The sequence below is a fragment of the Entelurus aequoreus genome, linkage group LG06 (assembly GCF_033978785.1).
Source record: "Entelurus aequoreus isolate RoL-2023_Sb linkage group LG06, RoL_Eaeq_v1.1, whole genome shotgun sequence".
Lineage (NCBI taxonomy): Eukaryota > Metazoa > Chordata > Actinopteri > Syngnathiformes > Syngnathidae > Entelurus > Entelurus aequoreus.
Genome location: NC_084736.1, coordinates 80,019,772 through 80,029,027, shown reverse-complemented (window position 1 = coordinate 80,029,027; position 9,256 = coordinate 80,019,772).

The following is a 9,256-nucleotide window of genomic DNA, read 5'->3' as shown; positions in this document are numbered from 1 at the left end:
AAAAATGGTTTTACCTTTGCTAAAAGACGAAGATGATAAAAACACGATTTTAAAACGCCATTGACTTGTTTGTCAAATTTAAAATCGCTGTCTATAGTGACGCCAAGGCTGGTGACTTTGGGACCGCACATGATTTTGCAATGGTCCCAAGTCAGTGAGGGCCGGACCAAAAACTGAAATTTCCGTTTTTCCCTCATTCATTATTAAAAAATTCTGGGCTAACCAAGCCTTGACATCACATAGACAGTTGAGAAGGGGTGTCATTGTTATTGCCTTCTAGTTAGCTAATGTTTGCCCTGCAGGTAATAGTCACTTTTCCACCCCTTTATATATTAGGTATAGTTGTAAGCTTAGTTGTTAAAGTGCACATCATTAATGTTAATTAAGCAATATCACATGAGAGGGAATGCTGTTTTTTTAATTTAAACACTGCTGTGATTCGGTTAAAGATAATCATAACATAACATTCTCATATATGTTAATTTGCTTTCTTTAAGTAAAAAAAAAAGGTCAAAAACAAAGCTATTCAGTTTCTTGTGGGGGGGGGGGGGGGGGGGCACCTAAAATCTTGCCTAGGGCGCCAGATTGGTTAGGGCCAGGCCTGCATGCGTCCCCTGAGCTAAAATGAGTCCGACACCCCTGCTCCAGAGCCTCCTGTTGAGTGACATTATTAAGTATCACAATCAAATATATAGTTATTAACTATAAAACTTGCCCCAACATAATGAGTCAGTGACATAATAGTGAAGACAATTTGATACAACTGTGACTTACCGAGAACAGAAGGGTTTGTTGAAAAAGCGCCCGATGGTGCAGGTGAGTACGACCATGAAGTCACCGGACTGAAGCGACTATAACCATCAACTGCTAACCACATCATGTCATCATTTCACAGCCAGCAGTCATCTCACAGGTGACCGCTTAACACATTTACACCATTTTGTTATGTGTGTGTGCAGAGACAACTGGGACTAACTGAATCTGTAACACGGCTCATGAATATTATTGGATGGATGAAATGGGATTATAATAAACATCTGTGTCTGTGGGCTCATTAATATCTGGGAGCCCAGCAGCAGAGGCGAGTTGGAGGTGAGAGTTTTAAAGAGGCTCGCAGAACGGATGGCAGCTGGGTTTTACAACAACATTTTTATATTACGCAGGAATGCACTTCATAAACCAGTACCATACCACAAACTTCACACACAACAACAAATATAATGGTAAATAAATTAATACTATTTTGACAGTAAGAGTTGGTTATTTTTTAAGGTGTGTTTTCTCAATTACTTTGTGTGACTGGGAAGTTTTTGCAATAGTATGGCAAGACTATAAAGAGGTTTTATGTGACTGCTGCTAAATATACTGCATATATATATACATATATATATATATATATATATATATATATATATATATATATATATATATATATATATATATATATATATATATATATATATATATATATATATATATATATATATATATATATATATATATATATATATATATATATATATATATATATATATATATATATATATATATATATATACATACATACATACATACAGTATATACTGTATATACATACATACATATATATGTACATACATATATACATATACATACATATATATATATATATATATATATATATATATATATATATATATATATATATATATATATATATATATATATATATATATATATATATATATATATATACATACATACATACAGTACATACATACATATATATGTACATACATATATACATATACATACATATATTCATACACATATATACATACATACAGGTATATACATATACATACATATATACATAAACTATATTTCCAGAAGTATTTGGCCACCTGCCTTGACTCACATATGAACTTGAAGTGCCATCCCATTTCTAACCCATAGGGCTCGATATGATGTCGGTCCACGTTTTGCAGCTATTACAGCTTCAACTCTTTTGGGAAGGCTGTCCACAAGGTTGCGGAGTGTGTTTATAGGAATTTTCCACCGTTCTTACAAAAGCGCATAGGTGAGGTCACACACTTATGTTGGTCGAGAAGGCCTGGCTCTCAGTCTCTGTTGTAATTCATCCCAAAGGTGTTCTATCGGGTTCAGGTCAGGACTCTGTGCAGGCCAGTCAAGTTCATCCACACCAGACTCTGTCATCCGATGTCTTTATGGACCTTGCTTTCATGTAGGAAGGGGCCTGCTCCAAACTGTTCCCAAATAACTATATATATATATATATATATCTATATATATATATATATATATATATATATATATATATATATATATATATATATATATATATATATATATATATATATAGATACATATATATCTATATATATATATATATATATATATATATATATATATATATATATATATATATATATATATATATATATATATATATATATATATATTTATAATTTAAATAAGAAATTAAAAAAACATTAAAAAATGTTTATATATATATATATATATATATATATATATATATATATTTTTTTTTTTTTTTTAAATATATATATATATATATATATATATATATATATATATATATATATATATATATATATATATATATATATATATATATATATATATATATATATATATATGGACACGTGGTAGAAATGGATGGACGGATGGAAATATATATATATATTTTTATTTTCTTATTTTTTTAAAACAAAAATATATATATATATATATATATATATATTTAAAAAAAAAAATATATATATATATATATATATATATATATATTTTTTTTTTATTTTTTTTTTTTTCTTATTTTTTTAAAACAAAACAAAAAAAAAATATATATATATATATATATATATATTTAAAAAAAAAAAAAAAAAAAAAATATATATATATATATATATATATATATATATATATATATATATATATATATATATATATATATATATATATATATATATATATATATATATATATATATATATATATATATATATATATATATATATATATATATATATATATATATATATATATATATATATATATATATTCATAGTCTTATTTTTTTCTTGAATTTAAAATGTATTATTTGTTGTTGGAAGACAACAAATAATACTGATGAGCATCATAGTAGCTTAAATGTAAGGCTCTGCAGAGATTTTGCAGTATTTTTTTTTTTTTTTGCATCTTACAGTTCCTACTTTCACCACAAGATGCCGGTGTTGTGCTGCAACGAAGCCCCCGCAGAGTCTCGGCGTGTTGATTGAGTCACAAGGGCCACATCAGCACTCAGGAAGCAGCTACCTAAAATGCCCCTGGATGATAGTCATTTCCTTCCCGTTTTATGCTCACGCACATGCACACGTAGCTCGGTCCCATTTACAAATCGTCCTGCCTGTGCCAGCTCTCATTACTCCCTGTTTAAACCCAATTCAGTACAACTTGCTGCATGTTTTCCCTTCCATCTCTACAAAATGGGATAAGAATCAAACGTATAAATGTGAACTGAATCTTGGCTTACTCTAGCAGATCAGCCTTCGCTATGGGACTCCTGATCCCAGGGCGCGTTCTGTACGAGACCTGAAAGATGAGTAGAGGTTTTTTTTTGCAAAAGATGCGATAAACCCCTCGCCCTTCTGCTCTCTCCGGTCCGAGCTAAGACCGAGAAGCATAGACGAAGGAAACAAAGCGACTCTGTCTTAATGCGGCAGCACATGCACACCAATGATGCTGTGGTTCTTGTATGTGAGGGGGAGAGGAGAGGGGAGGGCGGGTGTATGCATGTTTGTAGTTTGCATTTAAATGACAGCCCAGATTTTGCATCTTTATGCACAGTTTGCTTGTGCATTCCTAATGTGGACTACAGTCTCCCTTTTCTGTTTCCAGTATGTGTACACTGCAAAAAGTCAGTGTTAAAAAACAAGACAAAAAAAATACAAAAATGAGGGGTATTTTATTTGAACTAAGCAAAATTATCTGCCAATAGAACAAGACAATTCGGCTTGTCAAGACTTTCCAAAACAAGTAAAATTAGCAAACCTCAATGAATCCAAAAATAGCTTAAAATAAGTATATTCTCACTAATACCAAGTGCACTTTTCTTGGTAGAAAAAAAAAGACCTTTTTGCTCAATATGTTGAAAAATATTCTTAAATGAAGTAAATGCTAGTGCCATTATCTTGACATAATGATATGCGCTCGGCATTAAATTTCTTGAAACCAGCAAACTTATACTAAAAACTAATTTATTGTTCTTAATGGAAATTCAACAAGGCAAGCGCTTGTTACTCTCGGGGTCTCCTAGCCGCTCAGGCAAATCATATGGTCTAAAAATGCATTTTTCCATGGATAACATGACATCATCGCGCCAAGTGCGTTCTCTTTCACACTGCAAAAAGTCAGTGTTCAAAAACCAGAAAAAAAATACAAAAATGAGGGGTATTTTATTTGAACTAAGCAACATTATCTGTCAATTGAAAAATAAAATTTGGCTTGTCAAGACTTTCCAAAACAAGTACAATTAGCTAACTTCAATGAACCCAATAATACCTTAAAATAAGTATATTCTCACTAATAACAAGTGCACTTTTCTTGGTAGAAAAAAAAGAGACCTTTTTGCTCAATATGTTGAAAAATATTCTTAAATGAAGTAAATGCTAGTGCCATTATCTTGACATAATGATATGCACTCGGCATTACATTTCTTGAAACCAGCAAACTTATACTAAAAACTAATTTATTGTTCTTAATGGAAATTCAACAAGGCAACTGTTTGTTACTCTCGGAGTTTCCTAGCCGCTCAGGCAAATTATATTGTCTAAAAATGCATTTTTCCATGGATAACTTGACATCATCGCACCAAGTGCGTGCTCTTTCAGTCAATTAGTGCGCATATATACAGCCCAGCCCCCGGCCAAAAATGTTTTAATTAGATATTAATGTGTTAAAATGTAATATCGGAAATTATCGGTGTCGTTTTTTTTATTATCGGTATCGTTTTTTTTTTTGTGTGTTTTTTTTAATTAAATCAACATAAAAAACACAAGATACACTTACAATTAGTGCAACAACCTAAAAAAACCTCCCTCCCCCATTTACACTCATTCACACAAAAGGGTTGTTTCTTTCTGTTATTAATATTCTGGTTCCTACATTATATATCAATATATATCAATACAGTCTGCAAGGGATACAGTCCGTAAGCACACATGATTGTGCGTGCTGCTGGTCCACTAATAGTACTAACCTTTAACAGTTAATTTGACAAATTTTCATTAATTACTAGTTTTTATGTAACTGTTTTTATATTGTTTTACTTTCTTTTTTATTCAAGAAAATGTTTTTAATTTATTTATCTTATTTTATTTTATAATTTTTTAAAAAAGTACCTTATCTTCACCATACCTGGTTGTCCAAATTAGGCATAACAATGTGTTAATTCCACGACTGTATATGTCGGTTGATATCGGTATCGGTAATTAAAGAGTTGGACAATATCGGATATCGGCAAAAAGCAATTATCGGTCATCCCTAGTTTTAATTGTAATTTTGAGGAATTTATCTGAACGTGCATGAACTATTTCTGTTCAAATTGTTAGAAATGTCACATGTTAAATGTTTAAATATTAACTGTCTGTTTACTGTACTGTGCCAACTGTACTACTATATGAGTACGTATTTTCTATTGTTTCATTGAAAATAAAACAACAAAGTCCATTTGGCTGTCATCTGTTTTAATTATGAGACACAATTGTGTCAAAATCATGATTTTTTTTTTTCATGCTTGAAATAAGAAATGATTACTTTAAAAAAGTAGTTTTATACTTGTGAGTAGGGATGTCCGATATTGTACAACTCTTTAATTACCGATACCGATATCAACCGATACTGATATATACAGTCGTGGAATTAACACATTATTATGCCTAATTCGGACAACCAGGTATGGTGAAGATAAGGTCCTTTTTAAAAAAAATAAATAAATGAAATAAGATAAATAAATTAAAAACATTTTCTTCAATAAAAAAGATAGTAAAACAATATAAAAACAGTAACATAGAAACTAGTAATTAATGAAAATGAGTAAAATTAACAGTTAAAGGTTAGTACTATTAGTACTAACATGTGTGCTTACGGACTGTATCCCTTGCAGACTGTATTGATATATATTGATATATAATGTAGGAACCAGAATATTAATAATAGAAAGAAACAACCCTTTTGTGTGAATGAGTGTAAATGGGGGTGGGAGGTTTTTTGGGTTGGTGCACTAATTGTAAGTGTATCTTGTGTTTTTTATGTTGATTTAATAAAAAAAACAAAAAACAAAAACAACTACAAAAAACGATACCGATACTAAAAAACCAGATACCGATCATTTCCGATATTACATTTGAAAGCATTTATCGGCCGATATTATCGGACATCTCTACTTGTGAGTGTTGATGACACAGCTTTGCAACAGTTGATATTCTAGTTTCAAGCATGTTTTACTCAATATAGCTCATCAAATCTCAGCAACAAGCTGTAATATCTTACTGAGATCATTTAGGACCAAAACCCTTAAAACAAGTAAAACACTCTAACATAAAATCTGCTTAGTGAGAAAAATGTTCTTATCAGACAGAAAATAAGCAAATATCACCCTTATTTGAGATATTTCATCTTACTTAGATTTCACTTTTTGCAGTGCAGGTGACACGTCTGCACACAAACATCTTATTTCACTGCGCTGTGCTTTGATCCCCCGATGAAAGGCCCATGGGAATTCATTAAAAAAGTAAAAAAAAACTAAAAAACAGTCCTTTGAAACTTGATGCATTTCTTCTCCGCCCACCTCTATCCTCCAACCTCCATCCTAAAAGTGGGATTCAAGGAAGGTCACAGCCATAGGACGTTATTTTGTGCGCGGTTATGCACAAAAGCCTTTAAATATGAGTAGGACTTGATGAATGAGAACGTGGGGGAAATCTAATTTAGGGACAAAGCCATCACGTCTTTGTGAGAAAGAGAAAGTGTTTATGAGGTGATGTGATTGATGACTGCAGCCAAGTAGAAATGTCAGTGGAATAACATTATTCACCTTAGTTCTTTCTTCTCCGGGCACCGCGGCGGCGGCTCCGGTTATCTTCGCTATCATTAGTCAAGCAGGAAACGGCGGAGATTCTTTTCATGAAAACAAAACTAATCTTGGGATAATGTAGATGAGATATGGGAGTCCGGGGATGTCACTTTTTTAGAGAAGAGTGTTCTCTGGATGAGCTAAGATGTAATTCCGTTAGTTTGTACATCAGATGAAACAAAGCAATTTCTGCTCGCGGTATGAAAAGGCTTGTATCAGCAGTGTGTGGACAACATTTCCCCAAAGTGGGGGGCTGGCAGTACGGGGGGGAGGGGGAGTGCGATAGGAGCATTTTCTGTATGTCAGGCCTGACTCTAATTATGGTTTCATATTAGTGCATCTCCTTGCCAACTCACTTGAAATTCTGCCACTTAGCTCTTTCTCTCCCCAAAATCCCTTTCCCAAATCGCAGCTGAGCCCCTTTCCTCTCACCGTATAGTCGCCCCCACCCTCTTCTCCTCCCATTCCGTCCGGTTGCTGCCCGCATGTCTTGACAGCTCATAAGGCAAAGCAGCATATCAAAGCGGGCTGTGCCTTGGTAGCCCCTAACCAAGCGTCTTTTGCTTCAAATTGCTTCCTGTGCAGAGACAGAAACAAGATAAGTAGGCAGAAAGAAAGGAGGGGGCGGAGAAAACAGGGTCATGCCAAGCAGTTCTCTGCACAAGACGCACTAGTGTGTACACTTTTTATTACATATCAGCAGCAACCATGCCAACTATCCATCCATCCATCCATCTTCTTCCCGAGGGATCCCGAGGCGTCCCCAGACGGGAGACAGCCCTTTGTCACCGATTCTGTTCATAACTTTTATGGACAGAATTTCTAGGCGCAGTCAAGGCGTTGAGGGGATCCGGTTTGGTGGCTGCAGGATTAGGTCTCTGCTTTTTGCAGATGATGTGGTCCTGATGGCTTCATCTGGCCAGGATCTTCAGCTCTCACTGGATCGGTTCGTAGCCGAGTGTGAAGCGACCGGGATGAGAATCAGCACCTCCAAGTCCGAGTCCATGGTTCTCGCCCGGAAAAGGGTAGAGTGCCATCTCCGGGTTGGGGAGGTGACCCTGCCCCAAGTGGAGGAGTTCAAGTACCTCGGAGTCTTGTTCACGAGTGAGGGAAGAGTGAATCGTGAGATCGACAGGCGGATCGGTGCGGCGTCTTCAGTAATGCGGACGCTGTATCGATCCGTTGTGGTGAAGAAGGAGCTGAGCCGGAAGGCAAAGCTCTCAATTTACCGGTCGATCTACGTTCCCATCCTCACCTATGGTCATGAGCTTTGGGTTATGACCAAAAAGACAAGATCACGGGTACAAGCGGCCGAAATGAGTTTCCTCCGCCGGGTGGCCAGGCTCTCCCTTAGAGATAGGGTGAGAAGCTCTGCCATCCGGGAGGAGCTCAAAGTAAAGCCGCTACTCCTCCACATCTAGAGGAGCCAGATGAGGTGGTTCGGGCATCTGGTCAGGATGCCACCCGAACGCCTCCCTAGGGAGGTGTTTAGGGCACGTCCGACCGGTAAGAGGCCAACTATGAATTTCCTAAACCAGCCATGTTAGACTTTCCTTGTCCCACTGTAAGGAAATTATGTGGTTGCAGTGCAGATGTTACGTATGGTGGAGAAGAAGACGGCACTGAGGCAGGGGCGTCCTTTAGCCAGAGGCGTATTTATTAATATAATAAAATGACGTGATAAATCCAAACGTGTATAGTGTGACTATGTGGTGCGTCAAAGCTGGTGAGTTTTACCGTACAATGTTGAAGTTGTTGCGTGTTGTCAGAGGTGCGGAAGTCCAGAAGGGGCGCGGCAGGCTCGGAGGTCCGTGGGCAAGCAAGAGGTCAGGGGCGGGAGCGAGGCGTCAGAGTCCGTGTCCAGGCGAGAGGTCGAGATCCAGGGAGGCAGCAAGAAGACTAGGGGACATCCGGAGAGACGAGACACACTGCACGAATCCAGGGCACGGAGAGGATCTGCAGTGTGACGACACAGGACAGGACACAATGAGCACAGAGGAGCGGAAACACTGAGAACAAGGAAGCAGATAGGCGAGGAGAGCTAGAGACGTGTAGGGCTTAGTGTACGAAGACAAGTAGCTATGTTCTGGCACTGAAACGCAG